Source organism: Haliaeetus albicilla, chromosome 6 (assembly GCF_947461875.1).
Source record: "Haliaeetus albicilla chromosome 6, bHalAlb1.1, whole genome shotgun sequence".
In the NCBI taxonomy this organism is placed as follows: domain Eukaryota; kingdom Metazoa; phylum Chordata; class Aves; order Accipitriformes; family Accipitridae; genus Haliaeetus; species Haliaeetus albicilla.
Genome location: NC_091488.1, coordinates 33889777 through 33913651, shown reverse-complemented (window position 1 = coordinate 33913651; position 23875 = coordinate 33889777). Strand labels below are relative to the sequence as shown.

The 23875-nt window shown below is 36.9% G+C and overlaps 1 long non-coding RNA gene across 1 annotated transcript; it reads right to left on the bottom strand.

Annotated features, from left to right (window-relative positions):
* Positions 1-1228: 1228 nt before the first annotated feature.
* Positions 1229-23118, bottom strand: LOC138685604 (uncharacterized). The gene is made up of 3 exons (XR_011324901.1): positions 22996-23118; positions 9395-9529; positions 1229-1833 (listed from the first exon to the last, which is right to left on the bottom strand). It is a non-coding gene; the product is annotated as an uncharacterized lncRNA (long non-coding RNA).
* Positions 23119-23875: the final 757 nt, after the last annotated feature.

Here is a 23875-nt window from a genome sequence, read left to right as displayed (position 1 = left end):
TACTAATACATATTTATTTAGTAGATTACTCCTTTCTATGTGATTTGTATCAAACTTTATCTGAAACTTTGATTTTTATCAGGAAAGCCTAAAAATAGAATTTTAAATTTGCAATTCAAGCTTACAATTTAATGAGTCTGAGCTTTTTGTAGGCATCATATTGCTGGGGAAAAAAAAACAAACAAAACAAAACAAAAAAGAAATGCTTATTCTAAAAAAGGAAGTGCTATTTTTAATTAGCGAGTTATCTTTCCAGGCTCCAAATTATCCTGGATTATGGGACTACTAGTTCTTACTCTTCATTTACAGCTGTACCATACAAGGAAAACATTTTCAATTTTTCAATTTTTCAATTCCTCAGACAATTCTCTAATTTAAATTACTCTCTGAACTGGAATACTTTAATGAACTTACATGGAAAAAAAAAATAATCTACCTTTAAAGCAAGTTTGTCTGCACAGAGGCTATGGCAGTAAAAAGCTGGTTTAACTCTTCTAACTGTTTAAACTACCTACTCATATTAGAAACCAGTTTCTAGTATTTTATTGGTTCAAAAAATCTTTAAAGGTCAACAGATACTATCCAAATTATTTTACTTAAATTTTAGAAAATATAATAAGTAACAGGTAAGGTAGCAAAGTATTCATTATTTTTTAAATTATGCTGATACATTTATCTGAAGTAAAATAAAACACTTTGTTTAAATGAAAATCAATTGAAATAATAAATATTTTTATAGTAAAACTGAATGTTTCCTTAACAAAGATTTTTTCAACAATAGATGCCACATTGCAAACTGTGTATCAATATTGTACATTTACATGTGCTCTGTCTCCCAGAAACTTCATTATTTTCAGCCCAGGTGCATCCACTTTTGAAGAATTTGGAAAAACATCTTCACCATGAGAAGAAATTAGTTTATTTAAAAAAAAACAAAACCCAAGCAACTAGAAGCCTACTCCTCTGTTTAAATTTAGTCTATATGGAGATCAAGGTACACAAAGACCATCTGAGAGGTGCTGAAGCTTTTATTCTAAATTCAGATGAACATTAGCACAGCAATAATAATAATAATAAGGGATTAGCATTGTGTAGCGAAGTAGTGAAGTAGTATTTTGCAGCGCAACAGTATCATAGCCACTGTAGTGAGTGATTGCTATGGTTACTCAGAATGGTGTTCACCGTGTGTACGCTGGAGAGGTTATGACAATAAAGCAAGAAGTCATAGGAATTAGTGAGCTCTTCATTATTATCATTGTAATGGCTCCCCAATGGGCAATGTACACTAGGAAAAAACTCAAACACTCTGAAAAGTAGTTAGTATGAACACGCTGGTACCTTTCCCCCAAGGTTAATAATTCACCTATATACATAAGAAGTACCAGGAGGCCCTAATCTATGCTAAACTAAGCAATTTCATTTTATATCTTCTTTTCTTTCTAGAAAAGCCTCTTGATAAAAACATACTAGTTAAACTGCAGGCTACATTCTTTTCTCGCTTGAGTCACTGCAGTGAGACAGGGAAGAAGAAAAAATCCTGGAGGACCTCCTTGAAGGAGAAAAATATTTAAAGTGAAAATGACAGAGAAGCAAAGTTTACAAAAAACCCCCCAACTTTCTTTGCCACCACTGACCTCACAACTTTTGCTGTTTGCAACAAAAGTGTAGGACCTTTCTGAGCTCTTCTGCAAGCTTAATGTTGCAGGTCTTTTTGTAACTAAGGTGAAGTTAAAAGAGGTCACAGATGTGCTAAGAAAACTCACTTGCATGAATTCTGCAGCTTTTATCTAGTGACATCCCTTTTGGCATTTTAGCCTCCATCGTCCCTGAGACCTGCAGGACACAAGACCATGAGTAAGCTCAAAATAAATGGAATAATTCAATACCCTCAACCTTAAATATTCAAAGTACATAACTTGTCTCCCTCCCCCTTATGCTCTCTGCATACTGCAAATTGTTGTGGTTTTTTAATGTAGTGATTTTTTTTTTTTTTTTTCCCCCTAGCTAAATGTGTGGATCCCTGTATTTGCTTGCACAGCAATGTGGTCCCAAAAATGTTCTCAGTTCATTGATCTGGAAACATTTTTTTATTAAGTAATACCAGCAGAGATACTTACAAGCATGTGAGATGCAGTAAATTTCAGGAGACACAGAATAATCTATGAGACTTTGCCACATCATTTCTGGAGTGATTTCTACGTTTCCCCCAAAATATCCTGGAACACCAACGGATTTGCCTTGCTTTTATTTTTGCTTTTAAGTCATAAACATCAGGTCAAATGATTCTTACGCTGAATTATGTTTGCCTTTTCTCATTTATGGTGCATGTGTGTGTTTGTGAGGTGGCATCAAAGCAGCCACACCTTGGGATAGCAGGATGTCAGGGCACAGTCCCTTGTTTAGTTGCTGTTGAGCCTTAGGAAGGACTTTGCAAGAAAGAAGCTACTTTTACGAAGAATTTTTAAAGCAGGAGGAAGATTTAGCCAGCTAAGCTCAGAAGGGCATGATAACAACAGAGGAGCTGGTGGTTAGTAAAGTATTTATAACAAGGTTAAGTAGCAGTACTAAAGTTGTTTAGCACAAATTCCTGTTTCTCCCTCATCCATTAGGTTTCCCTAGCCCGAGTAGCAAACAGGCAGTAGGTAGAGAATTACACCCTTGCAAAAAAGTCCCACAAACCAGGAAAAACATTTAGGATGAACCAAGAAAAAGAACAATCTCATTATCTATCAAAAACTTTAGTCCTCTTATAATGAATATTGCATACATTTTTATTAGGCTTTTACTTGTTATATTTTGTTACTACTGATTTAAAGTATATAAAAAATAGAGCACTTTTTATTTTTTTAAGAAACTGTGAGTTTTAAAACCACCCAAATCTTCATTTAAAGCAATCCAAATGGAGCAATTCATTTTCAAACTACAGCAGGTTGGGCAGTATACTCAGACAGAACTCACGTTTCTTAGAGCTAGAGCATAGTAAATCAACTAGTAGAACATATAGAAGAAGGTAGTATGTTGTTGAGAATCAAAAAATGTGGTTTGGAGTCTCCTATAAATCATCAGGACAGATACTTCAACTTCATTAGTGCTGAAGTTATGAATTATAATAGAATGCACCAACAGCGTAATAAAATCCCACCTGGAGAATGGCCTCTTTCAACCCCCATAACCAGAGCGATTCAGTTTTCATAAGCCGATGTTGGAAACTCTATAAAACATTTTGGACATATCTCACAAGGAAGCAGTCAACATTTGCTGACACAATCATTCAAGATGTCTGTCTCAGAAATTAATATCAGAGTTATGTTAACCAAATCATAAAAATCCTGAGATCAAAAATAAGCCATAGAAACAGGAAACGTGTAAATGTCTCTTAAACTGTTTTTCTTCAAAAATCAGTCTTTCCTTCTCAGAAGTATACTGCAGTTTATAAAGGTAATAAATTCAGGCCAAGGACTGACTTAAAGCTGCAATGTCCTTTCTTTTGCTATTACTAAAGCCTAAAATGTGGTAACTTCTCCTTTTCTAGTTAGGTGTTGTCACTTGCCTTATTTCATATCACTCATCATAGCTGCACTCATTCTGCAGTTTAATCAGAAATACGCATAACTTTTATGCCTAAGTTGGAAATCAGGGTCAATTATCTCTGTTCAGCTTCTGTTACAAATTCAAAACTAAAGGAAATTTACCATCTGCTGGGCAGAAGTCAGCAGAGCTGCAGGTGAGCACTCATCACCTCCTTTCATCTCTAAAGAAATTTTATGGCTTGAAGACTCCTGCTCCTTCCTTGCTGCAGGTCTCCTCAGAAGCAGCAAGTTATCCCTTTCTCATTTCAGGGACTTCTCTGTTGCTAGTAATTCCTATTCAAATGTTTCTGCTTTCCACAAGGTCATCTCTGTTCCCATCCTTAATTTTTGATCAAATGGTAGGAAAGGCATAGGGTTGCGGTTCTTTAATTTTTAGATTTTGTAACAATGAAATACAGGTTGATACATCCTAAAAAGCATCAGTTGCAATGCTTCCTAAGAGATTGGAAGTACGAGGGAAAGAGGCAGCCATGCAACCTCCTGATGAAGCTCTGTGGAGGTCCATTCAGTTTCTGTTAAAACGTGACTGTACTAGCTAGGCTAATTACATCTTACATACAAAACTGTCTAATTTCAGCTTGAAAAAGCCTTCTGTGGGGGCCTACCAAAACGAAACTGCTGCTTGACTCAGTGGGAGATGTGTGGCAAGACAAGGCTGTCTGCTAATATTTAAAGCTCAGTGGTGAAGAGGAGGGCTTTCTTCAGGCAGAACAAGAAGTTGTAAATAGAAAAATGGCAGGCATTTGAAGAACTATAATATTGCTGAATGCAGGAAAAGATCCATGACAATGAGATTTATTACGCTGTGGAGCAGTCTCCTGGGGCAAGATGTGAAAGCCCCAATCTTTTAGCACAATTTGAAGCATAGGGAACAAAAGAAGATATATTGCATGGGAAAGCCTTGCTCTGACAGGAAGATAAAACAGATGGACTGATAGATCTTTACAACTGCAAATCCATGATTCTCTGACTTGGAGGTCCCTGTTGCTTAATTAGTTCCATTAGTTTCAGCTGAACTGTTATGATGTGGTACTTATTGTGCAAAGTAAAATCAATAGACGTGTGTCTGTACCACACTGTAGGCTACACTGCATGCAGTATAAGATGGAGGAAGAATTCACTAGCAATGCAAAACTGTCACATTAAAAAAAAAAAGGAAACCTGCTAAAATTTAAAAAGTAGCAAAATATGTCCTGCACAGCGTGTTTATACTGGAGAACATAAAACCTCGCTGTTATGCTGTCCAGTATCACTAAGTTCTGTTATCACTCCTTAGAGAGAAATTACAGTTACAATAGTGAGTATCATAAATAGGACACCAATTGCTGACCACCAGTTTCCAGGGAGGGAAATGACACAAGCGTATAAACAGCTGTGATTTTAATACAGACTAAACTACTATATAGTGTTTCTAATATATATAAATTAACGTATAGTGGTTGAGCAAGTTTATTAGTATGGCAATTGTAGTACAGTAATCTAATGTGCAATGGCTCTGTTCAGTCCCTGTTTTAATTTTCAGTGGAGAACTTAAGGGGAACTTAATGATCGTATGTCATGAAATCTTTCTGAAATCCTCAGTTTCTGTTTGGTTCCAGCTCTCCTCTTTAGCGAGCTTCAGCTCAGGCCAGTGAAGACAGCACTGTTTTCTACCTGGACAATGAAGACGGGTATAAGCTGTCTCTTTCAAATTACAACTGGAAAACTGGCATTAGTAGAAGCTTCTTCTCCTGTCCCCTTTTTTTCTTTTTTTTTTTTTTTTTTCAATTGTGTGCAAAACCCAAAACAATCTCAAGCAATGGGAACACAAGCCTTTTTGACTCTGAGACTGCTCAATCAGTAGGGATTTGCATCAGGAAAGAAGATAACTGGTGGCAACAGTCTCCATGTCTGCTCAGTACCTGGCTTCTCAGTTGGGATAACTAGTAGAGGGTGGGACAGTGTTAATGCTATGAATACCTTAGCAAACTGATAATAGGTCATTTCAACAAAAAGTTAAAACAACATAGGATAGTAAATATTTATAGGTTTACTCTCAAATAAGAGTAGACTTTATTTACTGGGAAAAGATACTGATATTTTCCTTGAGAAATAGAGGGTTTACTCCTACATAATTGGAGATTTCTTTAATATTCTAGACTACCTATTTCATTGCATATACAATAGTTCTATCCTTTATGAGCACTGACAGAACAGCTGCATTTTGCTACTTCCACAGAAAGGAAAAGATAGAGAAATCAGAGTGTATCTCTAGTTTGAGCTGAGAGCTCGTTTCTAGTCTTGTTTGCTGCACATTTTTTATGGAACTCTTTGTCAGCCTGTGCTTGGTCTGCTGGTAAAGTGAGTTTAATGGCTGTTGCAGGGTGGTGAGTTTCCAGGACCCATTGCTTGAAGAACACCTAGAATGCTTGCATTAAGGAACTTCAGAGTATTGTATTATAGTGATCGCTATCAGGCTTAGTCACATCATTTAGACCTAATAGAATTGTCTGAGTGTAGCTCATCTGAATTGCAGGTCATAGATTCTTAGTGTGTTTAGAATTTGTTTATTGATACTTGTTTTTAAAAAAGTGACTTAGATAAATAATGCAGTTAGTAACATGAAAAATAAGAAAGTAAGCTTTCCTCAGATTACCAATTTTACTGCTCTTTTTCTTAGAAAATATTTATTTCGTTTGCCCATTTGTAAATCAGGATAATGGTTGTAATGTGCTTTCAATTTTTAAAAAGTCTTTATTTAAAAATTTGGATTTTCAGCCTTGCATTCTTATCACATTTAACCTGCCATGAGAATTCAAAATATTAAAGGATACAGATCTTTAATGAATGTAAGTTATTTTTTCTTATAACTTAATTGCCCAGATCATTTTGATGCTTCAAGGCAATGTTTGAGCAGCTGTGAAAAAAATTTGCATGTCCACAGAGTACAATATTGTACACAGCACAGGCATCTGCAGGGAAAGCCAGCCCAGCTGAATGTACTTACAGCTCTGCTCAGTTAAATAAGGTGTGTACTCTGCAAAAATGTGCTGTTCTACAAATAACTTAAACTACTTTGCAAGATGGATGACTATGTAAAGAGATGACCTGCTTGCATATCTTTGGGCTTCGTGCCAAAAGAGATTTGGATATTACAAATCATCTAATATCTTTTACAATGCTTGGAAGGTTAGAATGGCATCCAATTTGAGCAGTTGTTTGGAGAAAGATGCCAAATTTTGTCTCAGTGACATAAAATACCTTAGCATGAAGAAAGTACAGTAATAAAACAGTAAGAGAAACAGATAAACTGAGACCTATTACAGAAAAAAAAATGACATCTCTTTCTATTTATTGCAGGTGCTGTGTTTGACAACTCTGGAAGATGCTCTTTTTAAGGCAATCGTTTCCTAACCTTAATTAGGTAAGTAGCATATCCTGTTCTGGAAACACATATTTAATTTCATCAGTATGTCAAGCAGAGGCCAGATGGCTTTAATAGGAGACAGTAGAGAAATATAAAATGAACCACAGCTTTAGACTCTTAAATCTGCTTCTAACAGGCTGTCCTACAAAATGAAGGTGCCCTAGATTGAGCTGCTGAACAGTTTTAAGACTCAGTGCAGGCTTTTTGCCCAATTCCATTTAGCTGAGGTCATGGACGTGCATCCTCCCCCAGGCACAGATGTGTTTGCTGACAGAGCAGCCGTCAGCCCTCTTTCAGTGAGGAGCTTAGCCCCGCTTCTTTGCTTGTGGTTACCACCACAGCAGACCCAGGAGATTATGTGAGCACTCTCTAGCACATTTCAATGAGTATGAGCTGCATCAGTTTGAATGGTTGAATGAGAAAGTTTTGCCAATATTGGCTAATTTTCATTCATTACCCTAGAGGGGAAGGGGAAGAAAGGGAGGAAGGCAATCCCCCTTTTTTCCAGAACTGTACCTCCACAGTAAGTTGTATTGATCCCCAACAAGGGACACTCCTAGAGCCCCATCGTAAATGGCAATATTCTCATGTATCCTACATGACAAGATTAAAGTAGTGCCTGCATGCAGCAGTCACCACAAAGTTTTCCTGTACTCTTCCCCACGGTACTGGTTCTTATAGTAATGGCTGGAAAGTTTCTGAGGATGGCAAAAAACAATTTTGTAGCCAAATGGTAGGAGAAAATAAAGCCAAAAGAGGTGAAATAACCAAAGTGGCCTAAGAGATACAGATAAAGATAGATCCAAAAATCAAATGCCCAGAATCACAGCTCATTATCTTAACCATTTTTTGTCACAGCATTTTTCAATTTTCCTGAGAGTACCTATCCCATCACTAGTGAACTTCTATGGAGTAAACAAATGTATTTTCATTTGCATCAAATAAAACTTGTGACTAGCCCAAGGAAACGTAAATGATTTGACTAAAAACATACCCAGCGTCTGGGACAGAGTTGTAGTAGGAAAATAGGCATTTCACCTCTTTGTTTGTAGCATTATTTTTGGCAACTCCAAATTTCCTTAGACACCTGTAAATTATGATTTCTCCTGAACACTTTTGAGAAACAACTAACAGTAATTATTTTGAACTACTGACTTCACTTTATTCTTGTAGCTGAAACGATTGGCTTACATCCACTTGCAATATTTCCAGCTTTGCTCCATTTATATTACCTTCTATTTTATATACTTCTGACCATTATTTTCCATAATTACTAAATGCCAGTACAATTTATGATATTAATCTGGAAACCTATTTGTTTTTATTTTGATTTAACCTTACAACTTTGGGCTCTGCTAGTTTCTTAACATTACTTCATTTTTTAAAGTATGAGGAAATATTTTTAAAGTACTATAGATACTTAATTTCAGTTGTTCTTTCAGTGAGTATTATTTAATATTTAATAATGGGCACTGATTTTGATGACAGGAAACATTTTCCAAAAAAGTACCTTTTCTATTTAACCTCATAACTTGTTGAGCAAGTAAACTGAAACAAGGATGAAAAGGACTGCATGTGTGAGACCCAAATTTCATTGTCAAATTTTTGTGGTCTTTTTCTGGTCCATGCCAAGTAAGTTAATTCATTTTCTTTCACAACATGCTTTTGAGCAACAGCATGCCATTAAGTATCTGACTTATCAAAAATAGAGAATTAAAATAACGGCATTACCTTTACAAACACTATTGTCTTGACACTTCACAGATTATATTTGCAAAGATACTTGGGTTCTGGTGCATTCAGCATATTCTAGACAGTGTAATTGAATGCATTTCAATCTAATTCTCCTAAAGAATTTCAACAATGAGAAAAAAATTTAAGACGTTGATTTTGCTAGACATTGGGCTAGTAAAAGTGCTGAAGAACAGAAGCTCTGCCTTTTAGCTTTGAGTAAATGGAGTAAGAGATTTGTTTGCAGAAAGAGGACTACAAAGCCAGAAAATAGGAATAGCATAGCAAATAATGTTAAAAAAAAGAGTGAAAGTGTGTCAAAGTAAAATTTAAAACTATCATCTAAAGCTACATTAAAAAAAATAAATAGCATGCTACACTAGTTATACTGGAAGTACCAATAAAAATATTACTTCTGCGAAATATGACCTCTGAAAACCGGGGTTTTTTTTGGAATGCTTACTGAGCACTGAATACTTAGTGACTCTTTGAAACCTGCTGGTCAGAACGTCAGTGAGTCATTTTAGTGTGCAAAGCAGTTTGATCAAGCAATTGATGAAGCTGGGAGCTGAACTCTGGCATCCTAAATCATACATACGTTGTTACAAACAAAATTATCGTGTATAAAGCTGTGTGCTACCGTGTCCAAAATGCTTTCAATGCTTACCCAATCTTGCACATCTTTATTCTACGCTGCAATTTAAAAGATGGATCATCCTCCTGACTCATTCAAACAAGATATGTTTATCATCCAGAACTCTGCAAGTTCCAGTCCTTTTTCCAAGACATTTCAGTGATACTACTGTGAAGAAAAAAGGAAATAAAGTATGTACACTCATTAACCAATCATCCACTTACAAATGAAATTTCTGCCATTTAGAATTATGTGGAAAACAAAATAAAATTCAGGAATGCAGAAGAAATGAAGAACTCTATCTCAACTTGTCAAACACATTACTACATGCTTATATGCATTTTTTCATTATTGCATAGTGTAACAAAGGCACCATTGGAAAAGTCTACTGTACTTACAGTTTCAGTCTATTTTTTTCTAACTTTGGAAACATCATAGAGCTTGAGCTATAAATTATAGACAGCTGGTAAATTAGTCAAAGCAATTCAGGTAACTATTGCTCATGTATCATAGAATAGGCAGTAACACACATTAGTTTGAGATTATCATGTATCATAATTGGCTAATCCCTTGTACTCTTCCCTTTCCTCCTTTAAATAAGCTACTTATGTGTACTTCCTTATAAACTCTATCAGCTAATAATTAACACACTATAGAAAAATGGATCACATTTTGTATTCAAGTTTCATTTCCCATGAAATTTCATTTCTTATTTCTCATGAAGAAAATATAACTGTCTATATAGTGGGACATTGCAATATATATTTTTATTCCAGCAAGCATGACACCTTTGATTATAGGAAGTCAAACATACAGTCTCTGTGCCAAAAATTAATAGACCCTTCTGTTTCATTTCATTGAGAAGTTCTTTTACCTTCAAGTGCGTGGGAACCTTGCGTTTGCACAAAGTATAAAAAAAGAAGCAAAAAGAAAAAATCTTGGTATCCAGGCAAAATTTCTGTCATCCAGCAGAGCTGCTTGAATGTCTCTTCAACATTTACCTTTAACCACAACAGACTGGAAATGTGAGCACTGAAGTAAACGGATGGTGTCAATAATGATTGATACCCATTGGAGTTCTATAAACACAGGCATATTCATAACCTGTCAAGCAGCCCATATTGTAATCAAATGATACAAGTTACCTACCAGAATAAACAGTGTGGACAAGACCAAGCTGTTTAAGAGTTATGGTGTCTAAAACTGGTCTTTTCATTGCATACTCTTCTAATGTACCTTGTTTTACAGCAGTGATGAGGTGAACTTGATAGGGATTGGTTTTCATGCTTTTAATAATCATGTGACAGGCAATGTACTAACTGGCCAACTTCTCTGAATATGTCTAAGCCTTTAAAGACTACCACTCCCGAACCAAAGTTATGTCCACGTTGATGGACTAGTGGGTAAGTAGAAATTATGCATTAACATCACTGCTTACATAATCATACTTCTAATGAACAGGAGGGTATGTAGATAGCATTGATATTATTTTGCCCATTCCCTTTAAGCTCATTTGCCTCATACTCTAGATGTCAGACTTTCATAGAGAAATCAAGCAGTCTCTTTTCATGGAAGCCTTTTAAGACCATGTAATGAGTGGGAAGACATTCCATGATGATAGGAATGTGGAGTTTAGTTCATGCCTGTCACTGAAAAAGTGCTATTTAGCAAGACAGTAGTTATTGAAATTGAACTTAAACAATGCAGTCATTTGAAAGTAGTTTAGGAAGGGCAACGGCTGAGTGGAATTAACTTAAAAATTGATCCATTAGAATGTTTTTAAATATATTATCTCATGTGGGGTTCTGATATCTTGACTGATGTGACAGGTCCTGATTGCTAAATAAGATCTCCTCCCCTGTCACAAGTTTATAGAAAAGCTACATGCTATTTTGATACGATTAAGATGATGCTTGTATAAAAGCCTATGAATAAATAGAGTATGCTCAATGATTTCCATTATTAACACAATTCTGTAAAACTAACATATGCCTAGATTCCCTACAGCACAACCAGTCTTGCTGCTTAGTATTTCAGAAAACTAACCTATGTCAGCAGACAGACTCATTGCACAGCCCAAGATTATGATATCCTAAGACAGGATATAGGACAGCCTCTATGTGTATGTGCACATGCATCTGTTGAAGCTGTACTGTGATCAGGGATGTTACTGAGTTCAGATTTTCATGTAAGAGTAATACAGTTGGATATATCTTGATAGCACAGTTGAAAATGGAGACACAAATTTGTTTGCTAACCGATACCTAATTACTTACTGTTGTGTGCATTCTATTTAATAAGTGCACAGATCAAGAACCTATGGACTAAATCCTTCAGTATTCTTTGCATTGTGAAAGTCTGAGAACCTGTGTAAAATGAAATGCTACAAAAATGGAACTCAGTACTTAAGATCTTAGTTCCCATTTTAAAAAGTCATAAATGACTTCACAAGAGACCAGACAATGGGGTATTTCGAATTTCAGATCAATTTACTTCCATAGTGGACACATAAAGCAGAAGAGCTGAATTTGACGCTGAGAGCTCTTATTCATATATTTAAATTAATATCATTTCTATTTTCCTTGGTGATTGAATCTGCTGACTGCCAAAATAATCTGATTTATATTAGAAAATAAGCATTGCCTGAAGCAGTGCTGACTTCTAAAGACATTTTTGTACAAAACTGCAACACATTGCTCCTGTCTTTTCTTTAACAATGGTATGTTTGAACTTCAGAAATACAATCGCCTACTGCTGCTTGGTTATATACACTGCTACTTGGTTATATACACTTTGTGCTATACCAATTACTTAATGTTATTTATTTTTATTTGATAGAATACCTGACAGGTCAAAAACTATAAAAACTTTCAAGCTGCTTGAAAGATACATTACACTGGAAAAAAAGTTTGTTCATTAATAATCCTAATACAAAAATGGAATTTGAGAATGTTCAGTCCCTTCCCTGTTTTCTTCTCTAATTCCTGGTAGTATGAATTAGGTTTTATATAGAAATGGATCTCCTTTGTTTTTTACAGTAATGAAGAATAAAATAGGGGAGATTATGTTGTCAATAAATAATAAGTATTCTCTGCCTTATCATTCCTCCAGGTATTTAAACACTATGTTTTTTTGAGGAACTCAAATGCTTTCTAACAATTTTCAGAAGCTTTGCTTATCCTTTTCTAACATATTCCTCCATCTTTTTGGGGAGGGAAGGCAAGCTGGGGAAGGAGGCTTGGTTGTATTTATTCACTGACTGCTGCATTGCAGTTTAAGCCCTGCCTAGAGAACAAAAATTCTCAGTATTCAGTAAAAATTCCCTGCAGCTAATGAGTCAAATGTCTGTCAGCTGGGCTTTTTAATCCATTTATAACACAATTTTTGCCCTTCTGTTTGAACCAAACCATATGGATTTCATCCAAAGATTGTGACAGTTTGCTACCAGACAGTCATTACAGTCATGATTACACTGAAGAACCCGGATGGCAGAACAGGTACTGATGAACTAGACAAATGTAGGATATGAAGCTGAACACAGACTTGCAACAGACGTTGTTCATTTGAATTTATTTTTCTTAAATTTGGCTTTATAATTTCCCTTTATAATATAGTACAAGGCAGACATTTTCCAGATTTGATGCATTTTCAGTATCAGTGGCGCATTGCGTACAACTGATTCCTTTCTCCACTGTTTTTCCTCCATTTTCTTCCAAGGCATAAATAAGAGAATTCATAGAATTCTTGTTAAGTATTTACTAATACATCATCTGGTATTACTAGATACTCAAAATTGTCATATGTATTCTGGTTTCCTACTCCAGCTATATCAGTTACTTAAAAAGAGAAAAAGCCCTCTGTAAGTTCTCATGGATATCCCTTAAGATTCCATATTTAACAAAACATAAATTTGGTTTAGTATATAATAGGAAATGTAAGGATATATTATGCAGATCTCTTCAGTAATTGAATAGTCTTTAAGGTATAAGTAGAATTATCATTTTCCAGTTAAAAAACATAGTAGACCAACACAGTATCAAACTAAAGGACGTAGCCAAAGAAAAATTATTTGGAGTTCCTGAATGTATATATTAGTACATATACAAACTGAAGATATGGTACATTGATCCACAATACTCTAGAGGCTGACAAGGAATCTGGGTAACAAAGCTCTGCTGTTGAGTGTCAGCTAAGTTCAACTGACAGACTAGAAATCATCTGAAGTGGTGGTTCAGCAGTCTGGATGAACTTAGAGTCATTGGTACAAAATGGTTTTGGCTCAGGGTGAAATCAGTTAGGAGGAACTTCCACACTGAGATGCTTGTTTCCGTTTGTAGCAAGTGGTGCATAGGTCAGTGAAAATTATAAGCACAAGGTTCATATTCCCTTAAAACTAATTAAATATTCATTCTGGAAAAGTATCATTACATTTTAAATGCCCCTGACTGAGCTGGATCTAAAGTGTTTCTCCTCTTCCCTTTGCTTTCAAGCAAAAGTTGGCCTGGAATGAATTCATCCATTTGGGTAAGATCTTTCTGCCCATCACACTTTTTCTTTCCACTTTCTTGTCTCTGAGGCTGCCAAAACCTGCCCTAGCAGAGATACTGGCATAGCAAGTATTAAGCATGCCTCACTGTTTTCCTTGCTCTTTTGAGGTTTTGACTGTTCCCTGTCTGTCACCTTCACCACTGTGAGCGATGATGTAATTCGTAGTTGTCCTCACGCACTGCCATTTCCCTCCTCCCATATCTTTCTTGATTAACATTTGCGTTTATATATGCCATTGCAAATGAGTTCACTGTGGTTATTAGATTACAGTTGACTTGATGCATAGTAAGTGTTTCTTACAGCTTTCTTCGTTTTAATACTAGTGTTTGCTGTCTTTTTTTTTCTCCAAACACTTCACTGTGCACATATTGTACTCTCTTCAGTCCAGAATTCTGAAGCACAATACTTTCATGCTTCAAAAGAATTTTCAGAGTTTTATTTTGAACCTTGTTATTTTGATAGTTCTTTATTCTGTCAGCAATGACTGGAATAGGACGGTACTCAGGGGAAAGAGAGGTACGTACCACTACAAAGTCAGTATATTTTCCAAGATCCCTTATGATGGGGTTATGACTGTCTCTAAATAGACTTGTCTAACCTCACATTCTGTCAGTCATTCAAAAGAAAAGATCTACATTCAATCTTCATTCAGTCCCTAGGAGAAACCAGACAAGACATCCTAACAAAATAAATGTAGGAAACGGCACTCTATTCTGCCATTTATGCCTGAACAGGATGGAAAATCTATAGCTTTCAATTGTTTTTCTTCTCTCTGTGCAGAGCTGGGCGTTCTGTATGCAATAAGATAGACACTTCCAGTTTTCCTGAAATGCTGTTGATGAAATTTGTCCTTGGTGCAAGCACACCAATGAATGGAGACACACCTGGAATTAATGTGACTCACTATTCCTGAAAAAAGGTAGAAGGGTCCCATAATGAGACCGTACTGTTTCTGCGACTAAGGAATCACGAGTAGATGGTAAATGTTAAATTGCAAAGATTAAATTTCATCCCCCAATAGAAAAGGAACGGTTGTTGCCCCAGAGGACTGACAGCAAGAGTGGTTTTACCAAAAGCTAACATGAAGTCACTTTTGTTTATCTTCTGTTCATCATAAACTGACTATAGTAGGCACAGGCATTTTATTGCTTCTAGCCCTACACAGTACATGAATACCACAGCCAAACCAGACACAAGGCTGAGATGCTCCATAGCTTTTGCTTCTCCAGCAAATCCAACAGATCTCAGTCCTCATCTCTACGTGTTTTAGCCCTTGACAGATCAGTCATTAAGTAAAAAGCATCTGCTATTGAATAATGCCTTACCAAAATAAAATTTAAGCATATTTGTAACTGTTCTCCTATGGCAGAGAAAGGGTGCCAAAGGCTGACCCAAATCCATCTGAGGATCTGCGTGACTTCACGTTGCCTGTATGGAAGAGCTCCAGCTTGCTAAATGCCTGAACTGAGAAAGATTGAAATAAGGTGAGCGAAGATTCGGCAAAAAGGAATTACCTGAAGGTGAGCAAGCTGAGGAGAAAGGATATGGTTAGCTTGGTAAACTTTTAAAAGCTGCCACGAAGTGGAGTCACCATTACAGTAACCAGTAACAAGCACAGCAGAGCATATTACTGTCATCATTTTCTGTGCACTGAGCAGGTAATACTCTTTTAAAAGTGATCTCTGAATGGGCTTGTAGTTGCCAGAGGACACTGTGAAGTTATTGCTTCACTCGTGTTTGACTGGGACTGTTTCTAGCTTTAGTCTTGCTGGAGTGTCTCACAGGCTTATTTTATAAAACATCTTTCCTGTATGGCCTTCCAGGGGAGGCATGGGTGTCTTCTGCTTATTGTCTTTCTGTCTGTACCTCTCCTCTTAAAGGTTTCTTTCAGTGAGAAGCATATCAATAGCTGTCATATTATTTCTATCTAATTCATTTCTGGCCCATGTTTATGAATCCATGCTTTCTCACTAGAAAATAAATTGCAAAATCAATGAGCTAGCAAAACAGCCAGGAGCTGAAAGGAAGAGAGTGGGAGAGAAATAAACAAAAAAAAAAAATACAAAGCAAAGTTTAATTGAGATAACAGTGACCTGTATGTTAGAAAGAAGAAATAACATGTACAGTTTCAAATAGTGTATTAGGAATCAAAGGGTCTGGATTGTCATGTGGATGTGGTGTTGCTCACCTACGGGCTCAACTTATTTATGTTCAATCTTTCGTGTACCAAGCCAAACCCATCCAACCACCTATTGGCATTTTAGAGCTCTATCACCTATGTACTAGTACAGATTATAGCCTCATAGTAAAGCCTTGTATGAACGTAATGCAAACAAAGCTTCTGAAAGTGGTTTTCCTTCACCTTATGAAAAGACAACCAAAGGAATTAGATGATTTATGGGTATGATCTCCAATAACACTCAAATGTCATATAGCTTTGCCGTTTTATGCCCTGCATGGATGGCTGTACAAGCTGCCTGCTGTGCCTACAACTAAGCAAGTTCTTCTCCCTCCCAGTTATGTCTACCTCTGCCTGGGTCTTCTCTGCTTGTTGGCTCACACTAGTGAATTAGGAGGCAAGCAGCTTTTGGAAGCTAGTGAAACCAGTGTTTTGAGAGAAGAGAGTCTTTAGGCAAAAGGATGAAGAAGGAAAAAGAACAGAGAGCAGTTTTGCTAAAGAGCAGAAACCCAGAAGGTTGTCCTGAGGTAGGGGTCGATTCTGCTCCCACCTTCACTCTCCCATGCTGTGCGCAAGGCACTGGCACCACTCCTCTGCTGGCTGAATGCTCTGAACTGAGTTTCTGTAAGCACAGAGGAGTGGCAGGCCAACGAGCAAGGCTTCCAAACCTGCCGATTGGGAGCTTCCAGTGGACAAATTTGTCTGCAGTATAGCAGGACTGGGCAGCCTGTACCATGTGCAGGGAGGCACCAGACTATATGATCTGCCACAGCTGAGAGACCCACTTTGGAATAGCAAGTTGAAGCAAGTCATTACAATTTACCTTTAGTCTGTAAACTAAATTGGGGAAAATTCCATTGTCTTTAAAACAGTCATCTTTTGGTGACTTCCACCCATTTCTATCTATAACCACAGAGTTAAGAGGCTAACCTTTTGAAATTCAGAGGATGCTAAATATTTTCTGCAAAGAGTGAAGGATGTTTACATGTTAATGTTCTATTTTTTCAGCTTACATAGTCACTCAGAACACAAAATAAAGACATACTGTATATTTGTCCACATTTAACAAACACTTGTTTTAACCCCTGGTTGGCTGTGTGCATGATCCCCGTTTCACACAATCTCATTTTTCTTAGCTACTTCCTCCTCCAGAACTTCAGGGCTGCTTTAACAGTATTGCTAATCACTGCCTTCTGTAAAGACAGCATCTCCCAGAGGAATCTGAATTACAGGAAGAAGAAAATACTGCTACTTGGGATACTGTGCAGAGAAGCGGAGTGATTTTTAAAATGATTACTGGTGATATCGAGTGTTGAGTAACTGCACTGTTTATCATCTAAATTACTTTTATCTTGTACTCTAGGTCATTCACAAAGTCTAAATCTAATACTGCTTTGTCTTTTATGTCTCAAACATGTGTACCTTAAAGCATGTGGTACTTTAATTTTATTGGTCTAGTCCGTTCTGCCTAGTGAAAGAAATGGCTTTAGAGCTTAGACATTTATACCGTCTTCAAACTGAAATGTCATGATGGTATATGTTTGCAGTTAGACATTTTTAAACTGTCTAAACTCTGTAATTCTCAAAATTTCAAGTTCCAATACTTGACTTTCATCAGGTTAAATGTGAACCAAACACAGTTTTTCTCTAATATGTCTATCAAACATGCACAAGTCTTCTGCCTGGTAGAGATGTGGTACCCTACATAGCTTTCTGTTTCAGTGAAGGCTACTCAATCAACTGTGTTTGGTGATGTTTTGAAGTGAAAGAAATTACAATGTTTCAAACAAAAGCTTTCACCAATATTTTACATTTTGAAGTGACTGGGTCCTCTGAGTTGATTATCTTTTCACTATTTATAGTTGTTGTTTACTTTTCCCTACCTTTTAGAAACAACCAGAAGAGAACTGTTCCACATTTCCTTGCAGTCAGTGCCTCAATCAACAGCACTATCAAGTTCTCACAGAAGGCACTAATCAGGCATTTTTTCTGTGCTGAAGATAGTTGCTAGCAGAAGTTTAATATCTTTTTAGGATAGTGGCTTTAAGCAGCAGAGAGAGACAGAGACAGACAGAGAGGGACTGCAAAACAGCAAAAGGCCATCTTGCCATCCAAAATGACCTTCACATGTAGAGTATATGGGAAATTTGGCTGCGTAGTATTGTGAAACGTTTTTGCTGAACTTGCAACATTAGTGACTAAAAGGAGATGCAGAAAATAGATAGCCAAAATCGACTTTAAAAATTTTAGCTTAATAGTGAAATGCCTTTCATGCGTTCACACTAATGTAACTAAGTGGGAGAGGGGAGAATGGAGAAAACTAGATGGCAATGATGCTGAGAACAAACTGCATGGTGGTTTAGAGAAGTTCCCTAAGAAACACTAGCCAGCAGATCTGCAATGTTTTATTGGTAATAAGGATTCATAATCAGATTTGATCCCTCAATGTCACACGTGGAGGTTTGAGGGCACTACACAGTGTTGCACTTCAGTGCAAATAAAAGCTAGCAAAGCATGTGGGACCCTGGGCCTGGCTGCGGGACCTTACACTCTGCAAGGTGTTTCAAGGCTGATGCATTTCTTCCAGTACAGTAAGGAAGTAATGTGGGAAAAAGGGGGAAAAAAAAGGTGAAAGGGATATTTTAGGCAAGGAGTAGGTGTGTCTGAAAAGACCTGTGGGTAAATGGGATCTCCGTCATGCAAACCTGACAGGGTAATTTAATCTGGTTTCCTGTGGTGTGGTGTGTAGATCCTTCTTGCCTTTCAATTAAATATGCAGTGTGGCACAGCTGCATAGCCCAAGTCAAGGTGCCTAGTGCCGTTGAGACCATTATGTCACTATTAGCCACAATGTGTAAAGAAGACAGATTTACTCAATTATATAACACTTTTGGCACCAATTCAGCAACTTGTGTACCATGTGCATACATCGAAAATGGTTAAATACTCACCTCTGAGATGATTGTACTACCTTTGTGCTTACACATAAAGTATAAACCTTGCTTGGATCATGGCTCATAAAGGTGGACTATCAATAATTTGGTCTAATTAGAGAGTGAAGTGACCACTGGGCCCAGTGATTAAAAGTTCCTTTTCTGTAAACTAAGGATTACAGTCACCGATATGTGCTCCAGCCATGGACGTTATTCTCTGTCATTTATTCAAACATACTTTCAAAATAATCCCCCTTTTTATAAACATGTATGTGGACACAATTTTTACTCCAGTTGCTGTAATTGCATCTAATCTAGTCAAATTCATTTTTATTAAAGTTCACACTGTGAGACTAATGAACCTAAAGCACTGGAATCATTCTCAGTACACACAGTTAGATCTATTTACTGAATCTCCATTGTCTCATGCCCAGAAGGAGAAAAAAAAACCAAACCACCACCAAGATGCAAAACACATCTTCTTAGTCATCTCCCCTATAGGAAATAGTTTAAATTAACTATGTTTTAACAGATAGGGGAATGTAAGCAATGCTTCCTTTACTGAGTTTTAATATGAAAGAATGGTTGACTGATGAAGAGTGGTTTAAGGGATAATGAAACTAGAAGGAGAAAAGTCAGCTGCTTGGGATGGACAGGTAGATGATAGTTACAGATAGCTGATGTACTTACAAAATTGATGTATCCAGAAGCTTAAGAAAAGATACAGTCATTCTGGCTGACAGACAGCTGTCCTTTCATATTTTTCCCCCAATGGCCTGTAGGCAGGGAATGATCTTCTAGAAATCATTCACAAGGTCACTTTTCCCCTGTTCATCCAGTTCCCCCTTCAAAACTTGTTTTCCTATGGCACGTGCAAATAACTGGCCAACAAGCAACAAGGAGACTGAGGGGGCTGTGTAGGTGATGCATATGTAGCAAGGAAAATGGGTGTATTTCAATCCCTACTAGTCTTCACAACATAATACATCTATCCTTTGAGGGACTGCCAGATATATTACTAAGTAAAGCAAAATAAAATCACACTTTTTTTCCAATACGTGAGTTTTATCACGGTCTCTTTGCTCAAAAGCCCGAGTAAATAGATCTTGCTATGTGATGGTGAAGAAACTTTTTGAGATTTGGGGAGCTGTTTCACTTTTCACTCCAAAGAAGACAATGGAAGACAAGACTAGACCTTAAAACTGAAAATCACTATCAAAACACTTGTGTTTTTACCACCTTGTTCCCCAAGCAGGGGGTGCCTATCTATCCCACTTCAGTACAGTGCTCTCTTTTGAGAAGGGAGCACAAAGAGCATGCAACGTGCCAGAACTTCCAAATGAAAGCTCCTCCACAGGTGACAAAACGTATTTTGCCACTTAACCAATGAGAAGTGATTCCTTCCTGCGCTAATGACATTTCTGCACCTGGCAGAACAAAGAAAAACCTCTTCTCGCTCTGTCTGCTTTGTGCCTCCAATAAAATATCAAATTTTTCCATAACTTTAAACTCATCGTAAGAGGTATCAAAGTAGGTTATCTCCTCACATGTCTGAAGGGAATGGCTTTTATATCACATTTAGAGTCGGGCAAAGTACAGAACTACTTTTCCATCAACAATTTTCATTGACATTTTTATTGTAGTTTTTCAATCATTTTTAGCCACTGATAATTATGGATCATCCAACACAAATGCATCAATAAAGTATTGCAGATAATCCTCAGTAATGAGAATACATAAAATCCCCTGCTCAATAGGCTATGCAATCAGGTCAACCCCTGCAAAAATAATTTGAGATAATGCAATCTCTATGACAATTCATTTAAAGTGGAATTTGTTAATGTTGGATGAGATCCTTGACTGCAGTAAATCAAGACAGCCTCGCTGACTCAATGGAATGACACTGAATTGCACCAGATGAGTCAGTCTGCAGCTTTTTGTAACTAAGGGTTGCTTTTCATGAGCTTTGTTGCTATTGTTATATCCATTATAAGTTTACTTTAAAACATTTTTTTTCCTCAAAGAAAGTTTATTTATATAAGATATGTATATTTAAAAAGGCAAATTATTACATCTGTTTTCTATTTGCAGAACATAAAGTAACAAAGGTTTTACTTAAGTGGATGACATTATTTAGTTTCTCCCTCATATTTGGCTAGCAATGGATAAAGCTATAGTATTCAGGGTCACTTGACTTTGTTGCATTGTTAACATTCTCACTTTTGGGAAGTATGTGGCAATTTTGAAGTAGACCGCACGTTTTCTGTGTTGCTTAGCTTTCAAAGCTGCAAGCATGGGCAAAGACGTAATTTCACAAAGTCCATAAATATATGCCAAAACCATGAATCTAAGATATGGTTTGGGAAGAGCAAGAAAAAAAAAGTGTCATTTAGTGAAGTCCCTTTAATTTCTCATGTCCTGTGATTAAACCTTACAAAGAGGTTGGACAGAAGAAAGAGCCTGGAGTGTTGTGTCTCAGCTTTTTGCCTTTAGCTTTTCCATTTACTGTGATAATGAAGCGGATGTAACAAGAACCTGTATAGGTAAGTAAAAATAGTGGGGAAGGTTTGATTTTTAACATTTTTTACACATAGTCTGTTTTCAGATCTAATATACATATCCCAAAATATATCCCAATATGTCCCACAGCATACAAAATTAATAACAAGCTGCTTTCTTTTATAGCCCTCTATGTTCAGAGGGCTACAAAATTGCCTTGTGTATATGTGCTTTCAATTAAAATTTCCAATTTCCAGGTCCGCTGCTTTGTCTCCACAAGTACAAAAAAACAGCCAAAAGCAGGGAGAAATGACTCCATGGAGTCGGACCTCTGTACTCATTATGAGCTGGTTAGGAAGCACCTGCTATTCACCAGCTTAGAAAACAATTTGAAATTCAAGTAAGTCTCAGCAAGAAGAGCATCAGGAAGCTAGGCAGCTAGCCAGTTTCATATGCTTCATCTCTCAAAGATTTTTTTGCTCTGATGCTCTCCCCCACTACCATACACCAATTTTTTTTCTGCTTTTCTTTCTATATTTGAAGTGGAAACTTGTCATTGTTTTAAATGTCTCCTACATATTTTCTAGAATGGAGATTTTAATGCCTTGTAATGACAGAAATTATTTAGCAAGGTAAGGCTTAGGAATAAAAGAATGTGTTAATATAGAAAGCTAAGCCAGATTTTCTCTTCAAAAGAGCAAACATGTAAGTGTTAGTGAAAAATGTGCCTGGGCCAAATTAGGTTGAAAGCCTGGCATATGATATAAGGACTCTGAGCACATCATTTCCAGCTTTTCTCGGGTATTCATTGTAGCAACAATGTGAAAGTAAGTTCAACTGTGCAGTAATTTGAGAAATGCTTTATAATGATAATGATCCATTCAGTATCCCTGCCTTAGACAATTTTTTGGCCAGTTTACAATTTCTGTTTTCTAATAATTATGCTCAGCAGAAAGATCAGGTAAATCTGATGTAAATTTATATTTTTTGGCCATCACAATTACAGATGTGTTAGAGGAAGCAGAGATGCTGTCTGTGAGTTCATGAATGTGGATGAAAACCACACTCCATACTGTTTTAGAAACAGTGTTGAGGTGGGCTCAGGCCAGGCACTCTGACTTCCATGGATATATAAAGCTAAATCTTTGCAGGTTCAGCTGAGCCTTTCAGCATTCCTATAGGTGATATGCACAAACTTTCAAACCTTGGGACCTGTCATCCTAAACTAAGTGATCTGATTTTCACTTAGAGGTGGGAAAGCCATGTTTCTGCAGTCAGTATTTGGGTTTCACACCTCTAAGTTTGGTTCCCTCTTTTGCTGCAAGCAGCATGGCTTGGATATCCTCAAATTAGGGATGGTTTGAAATTTTTAGTTGTTAACTCAAACTGAAACTTTACCTGCTATAGGGCTTTGTTGACTCTAGGGTCCTAAAGAATGGGAATCCATTCAACTTTTCCTGTAGTTGCTCTCTTACCTAAATGTTGCACCTCGTCACCACTTTTGTGCAGCCTCTACCATTTTGGCTTTTACCTTCTCCTACTGCTGCAGAAATGGGTGCATGGTTCTGTTTTGATGAAATGCAGAAACCAAATTAAATGAGACCAGTAATCACAACTATGTGAATATCCATTAAAAAGAAGGTCTAAAGCAGGCAATATACTGAAAACACATACAAGAAGAAAAACAAATCTGATACTCTGAGTGTTATGTGTAGATTGAAAGACAGGGTGGGAAGGTTTGACTTTATGATGTGTACTGATGTGGGAAATTAAATTGGTCAGGGTAGCTCCAGGGAGCAAAACATGTTTTTCCTTAAGGGTATATAAAATGTCATATTTTTATCCAAAAATGCTAATACGTTACTTCTTTGTTAACATTTTGTACTTAGTATTAACCTGCAATTCATTGCAGGCAAAAAAGTATTTATTTCTTTTACTTCAAAAAGTATACTGCACTCTTTAACATGTCCAGAAAATCAAGATCTGTGTCTATATCTGAATAAATACAGGTCTGAACCTCCTTATTGACTGAGCTACTCCAAATAATCTGCAGTTTTCAGGCTTTACACTCACTTCTTTGTTGTAACAAGAAGTACAACCACACAGTAGGGCTGCACCTGCTATGAGTGTGCATGTGTGTGGTGCCGGGTTTCAAGAGGGGACAAATGTAGTAACAGACCAGGAAGGATTTTTTTTAACCCACTGACATACAGTTTGTAGTCTCAGGCTGCAGGGATTACTTTACCCTGACGCATTTGTCCTGTGTTCACCCATGCAAGTTTAAAACAACTACCGGATTTGAGTTGGGCAGGGAATTTCAACTCCTTGTCAGTTTGGTCACAAACATTGGCCCTC